Below are 6,213 nucleotides of genomic sequence, written 5' to 3' on the forward strand. Positions count from 1 at the left end.
CGGCTGGGCAGGTGCCATCCAAGGCTTGCCTACGCCTCGGGCTGGCCCTGGGAGGCTGGGGGGCTGAGGGGACTGGGGGACTTCCTTATTGGCTGTGGGTGCCACCATCTTTGTGAGGGCGTACAGTCAATTAGCATATTCCCTCTTTATTAGGTAGGGTAGGCTGATTGATTTCAGAAAGGAAGGAAGAGGGAGAGAGAGATAGAAACATCAATGATGCCGAAACCGGTTTGGCTCAGTGGATAGAGCGTCAGCCTGCAGACTGAAAGGTCCCAGGTTCGATTCCGGTCAAGGGCATGTACATTGATTGTGGGCACATCCCCGGTAGGGGGTGTGCAGGGGGCAGCTGGTCGATGTTTCTCTCTCATCGATGTTTCTACCTCTCTATCCCTCTCCCTTCCTCTCTGTAAAAAAATCAATAAAATATATTTAAAGAAAAAAAAAGAAACATCAATGATGACAGAGAGATTAAAATCAAAACAACAATGAGGTACCATCTCACACCTGTCAGAATGGCAATCATCAACAAATCCACCAATGACAAGTGCTGGCGAGGATGTGGAGAAAAAGGAACCCTCGTGCACTGCTGGTGGGAATGCAGACTGGTGCAGCCACTGTGGAGAACAGTATGGAGTTTACTCAAAAGACTAAAAATGGAACTCCTATTTGGCCCAGTACTCCCACTTCTAGGAATATATTCCAAGAAACTAGAAACACCAGTCAGAAAGGATATATGCACCCCTGTGTTCATAGCAGCACAATTCATCATAGCTAAGATTTGGAAACAGCCTAAATGCCCATCAGCAGATGAGTGGATTAGAAAACTATGGTACATCTACACAATGGAATACTACACTGCTATAAAAAAGAAGGAATTCTTACCATTTGCAGCAGCATGGATGGACCTGGAGAGCATTATGTTAAGTGAAATAAGCCAGGCAGTGAAAGAAAAATACCACATGATCTCACTCATTTGTGAATAATAAAGAACATTATAACCTGATGAACAAAAAGATAGATACAGAGGCAGTAAAGCATCAAACAGACTGTCAAATTACAGCAGGAAGGTTAGGGAGAGGTGGGGGAGATAAGAGATTAATCAAAGGACTTGTATGCATGAATATAAGAATAACCAACGGATGCAAAACACTGGGGGGTGAGGGCATATATGGGAGTGGGGTGGGGGGGCAATGGTAAGATATGTACACATATAATACCTTAGTAAAAAATATTTGTTAAAAGAAATATAAAAATAAAGACATTAATCCCATCTCATGACCTAGTCACACCAAAAGCACCACCTCCAAATATCATCACATGGAGTTTCAATATATGGATTTTGGGAGAATACATTCAGTCTATAGTACTGACCATAGGAGAAAAATTGGTATTTTACATTTATGATGTTAGCTATGCATTTTTCATAAATGTCATTATCAGGTTAAGCAAGTTCTCTTCTATTCCTAATTTGTTGATTGTTGTTGGTTTGTTTTTTTGTTTTTTCATGAAAGGATATTGGTTTGTGTCAAATGCTCTTTTTGTATCTATTGAGATGATCAGTGGAAATCCAAGATGGTCGCAGAATAGGTGGAGGGCACACTCCTCTCCTCCCAGGACCAAACTGGAATTCAAACAAAAATACAGAAGAATTAACCTGAATAATAGCTGAACAGACGCCTTATAACTAAGGATTTACAGAAGAACCCACGTAAGAGTTGGAAGATAGGGCAGAGATTTGAAATGGGCCGGCCCTGCTCCCACGAATGATGGCAGAGATTCTGCGGGGATATGTCAGTTACAAAGTTCCACTCAAAGGAGTGTGGAGTCTCAACTCCAACCGGGCTCGCTAGTCCAGAGCACCAGAGCCAAGAAGAGGCACCCACATAACATAAGGGTGATGTGAAGATCAACAAGGATTCTTCCTGCCAGGGAGTGATCAGACTCTGCTGGAGAGGCAGGTACCCTCTTAAAGGGCCAACACACAAAATCTTGTTCACAAACACCAGTCCTGGGCTCCTGTAGGGGACTTGAATTATATAACGAGAGACTGCGGCTTGTGGCTTTGTCAAGAGAGCTGAAGAAACAGCCATGAGGATCCCTGTGCTGAGTTCCTTTCTCACACCACAAATGCCATCTTTCTTGGGTGGAGCACTCCCCTCCTTGCAGCATCAGCCTGGAGACATGTAATAGTCCTATACTCTGGTCTCCCAGTCATGTCAACATGCTGAGGTCACATCCTACTGAGGAGTCAGCTGCTTGGGCTGGATCGTAGAGGCCCTGGTTGACCCAGGGGGTATCAGTGCCTGAGTTGAGTAGCTATGGGGACCAATACTTTTAAAATATATATATTTTATTCATTTTTTTAACAGAGAGGAATGGGGAGGGAGAGAGAGTCAGAAACATCGATGAGAGAGAAACATTGATCAGCTGCCTCCTGAACATCCCCCACTGGGGATATGTTTGCAACCCAAGGCACATGCCTCTGATCGGAATCGAACCTGGGACCCTTTAGTCCTCAGGCCGACGCTCCATCCACTGAGCCAAACCAGCCAGGGCTGGGGACCAATACTTTTGTCAAAATTGAGACATATTTTAGTTTCCTGGATCAATTTTCCCTTACAAATGATTGTCCTCATCTTTTTGCACATGGATTTTATCTTATATCACTCTGTTTGACCTCTACTCTCTTTACGGCAGTTCCTTCTCCAAAGTTTATCATTCAAGATAAGCTCCTAGTCTTTCTGAATCTATCTTTTCTCCTATTTCTAGAGTTTTTTCTAATAGCCTTCACCAGCTACTAAGAATGGTTTCTCACCTCTGCTTAGCAAGCCTCATCCTCTGACAAGCTTCAGTCTAATCTCAACAGTATTAGTGTTACAGAATTTACCAGGCGACCAAAAAATACACAGGAGTACCCAGAGATTCAGGAAAAACCCATTTATTTCCAGATGTACTGGTACAGTGACTCAGAGGGGGTAAGTTCTCCAAATCCAGAGTAAGCCAATATGGAGGAAGCTTTCTCTTTATACCCTTTGGTTTCTTTGTCCCCCAAATATGGATCATACTTCCGGACCTTCCGAGGACTTTGCAAAAGCCCCGTGTATTGGGATAGGGACTGTGAGACCACACCTAAAGGCCTGGCCTGGTGCCAGCACTGATAACCCCCTCCGGGGTTGTGTATTGTTCATGGTTTAGGTCAAATGGGAGTATTTAGGTTAACAGGTCTTGCAAGACCAGATAATTAAGGAAGGGGCAGTGACTAGACTAACAGGAATGTGTATTAGGGATACAGAGTCAGGCTGCTAGTACCACCCCCCCATATCTTATTTTCCTCATCATCCCCCCCCCTCCCCCCCCGCACCCTTGATCCTCAAGCTGATTTTCAGCCTTAGGGATTCAATAGAAGACTCAAAGCTAGGGAGGAGGGTATTTAGGAGCTTGAGTCTTTTTTTTCATCTTTATCACCCAAGGGATTGTGATGGCAGTCCAGAGACCTGGTCTGGAGTAACATCTGGGGCTTCAGGGCTTACTGCTTCTATCTCTATTAGATGTTCTAAAACCTGTTGTCTTTCTTAGAGGAAGGGAGAGGGAATCTGCACAGGTTTCTTCATTTCTGGCCTCAGAGCAGTTGGAGTGGTGAGAAGCATGTCTCAGGGTCTCATCTACCTCTTTTCCAGTTGGCCCATCGTCCTTCCTCTGCTCATGTCTGTCTAACTGCCTAACACATCCCCTCAAGGATCCTGGCTCTGAATTCTTTCAGAGAAAGTGGGTCTCGGTGGGCTCCTCTGGCTACTTCCATGCTGCAAGGGATGGTGTTTTCTTTCAGAGCCAAGAGATCCTTGCTCTCTGTCAGAGGGATGATAAGGCCTGGGCACAGAAGGAGGTGGGCTTGTGACCTGGCAGAGACAAACTGTATTATAAAATTTAGTATTATTGAGCAATTAGAACAGCAAGAGTTACAACAAATGGCCTGGTAGAAGGGAAAGAAAACATTTCAGCTCTAATAACTCCTATTGAAATAGAAGTTTTCTCCTTAAAATCACCCTTATGTTTATTAAAGAGCCAAATTAAGACCAATTTATCTATTGCATTCAATTTGGCCTGATTGTTTGCATAAACACAACAAGAATGGTAACTGACCACTGAAAGATGAGACAGAGGGCCAAAAACCAGGACTACAGGCTTTTTTTCTTTTTTAATATATTTTAATGATTTTTTACAGAGAGGAAGAGAGAGGGATAGAAAGTTAGAAACATCGATGACAGAGAATCATTGATCAGCTGCCTCTTGCACAACCCCCGCAACCAAGGTACATGCCCTTGACCAGAATCAAACCTGGGACCTTTCAGTCTGCAGGCCGACGCTCTATCCACTGAGCCAAACCGGTTTCGGCAGGACTACAGGCTTTATTAGAGGAGAAGGACCCCTGCCGGGCTGCCTTGCAAAGGAAGAGAGCACACATGCAGGGGTGGAGACGCCTTTTGAGGGGAGGAATGGGAAGGGATGGGGCTTAGGGTACTCGGCCCACGCTGATTGGTGGTTTCATATAAGGCACATGATTAGGCACTTAGGTACTTAGAAATCTGGGGCTTAGGGTATTTGGCAGGTGCTGATTGGTGGTTCAATGTACAGTTCATATAAGGTGCCTGGTTAGGTGCTCAGGAATGTCCATGCTGCAGGTGCAGCTTACGTCATACTCTGTCCATCAGTTGGGGGAAGGGAGGATCTATCAATCACCTTTGTCGGAATTTCGTGATTGAGTCTCAATGTGCCCCGTAGGGCAGGGAAGCCAAGCCATCCCATTGCCGTCAGGCCTGCCTGCAGCAGTATCTGCAGGGTTAGATGATTTCCTCACCTGCAGTGACTCCACCCAGGCCCGTGCCCTAGGCTTCAAGGCCCATCTCAGCAGCCCTCTCAGCACCATCTATTTTCAAGACTACCAAGCAAGATACCAGGCGAGAAAGAGAGAGAGAGAGAGAGAGAGAGAGAGAGAGAGAGAGAGAGAGAGAGAGAGAGACTCTTTGTTCCCAGAAATTTTAAAGGACCAGGCGCTTTTTCAAAAATAACCAATCACCTTCCCAAGATTTCCCCGGCTTCTGATGGGTCTACCTCCTAGCCAATGATCCCTTTCCCAGGTTAGACTAACAGGCGTCTATGGTCAAGTACCTCCCCACTGTGCCATTTTGACGTCTATTGCACAGATCCTTATCTCCTCCTGCTCTCTGACCCTCCCACCCGCACCCTCCTACCCCCAATCCCCAGTACCAGAACAGGGAAGGGATGGGGGTTAATCCTTGGCTGGGCAATGCTGTGATTCCCTGTAGTATGTGTGAAGCTAGTGAAGCTATAGCTTCCTGATGAAGCAAACAAGCTAAATGTCCACTTCAGCTCTCCAGGTTGAACAATATCCAATTCTCTTTGCTTTCTTCCTTAATTAATACAAGACCAATTTGGTTTTCTTTGTGCTTCTCCAATAGTCAAATAAAATTGATGGTACAAGAACATGCATCCCTGAGACAGCATAAAACCTGGGTCCTGGTTTCCAAGGACACTGGATAAGAAGGAAAAAAAAAAAATCACAGAGCTGGCGCCATCCTGCCACCCCTGGCTGGGATCCCAGAGACTCCAGATAGCCAGAAAACAAACAAACAACACACCAGGTAAGTCCACCACAAAAATATAATCAGCCCTCCACTCCCTATGAAAAATGTCTTATTTCTCTTCTACTTGCTTTCTGAACCCCCCAAAACAGTTGAATAGCAGCGTAGGCTCAGAGATCAGGAGCCCTCCCCACCTCCCTGGTCAATAAAAGCCTTTCCCTCAAGCCCTTTGGGGAGCAGACCCATCCCTCTTTTCTGTCTGGGTGCAGGATACCTTGTGCACAAGTTCAAGTCTTTGCTTGGACTTGGCCAAAATGGCTATTTAGTTAGACCTTAGTATTCGCAGAGAGGGTTTACAAGTCCTAGAAGAGGGGCAGCCCCGCTCGTCCCCGTGGGAAAGCTCAATGCCGAAAGTCATCTATGACAATCTTCTATTTGGGCGGGCGCCTCACCCTTTCTGGGTCAAAGACTACGTTTCCCAGAAGTACTTGCGGCTCTAATCAACTTCAAGCGAGAACTGGGCTACCTTTTTCTGTTTCTCAAGGAACTTGTGACTCCCTGGGATTGGTCGGGTCTATGGAGAAAACTTGTCTCCAAGGTGTGGGGTCTATCT

Source organism: Cnephaeus nilssonii, assembly GCF_951640355.1.
Source record: "Cnephaeus nilssonii genome assembly, chromosome: 20".
NCBI classification, from domain to species: Eukaryota; Metazoa; Chordata; class Mammalia; order Chiroptera; family Vespertilionidae; genus Cnephaeus; species Cnephaeus nilssonii.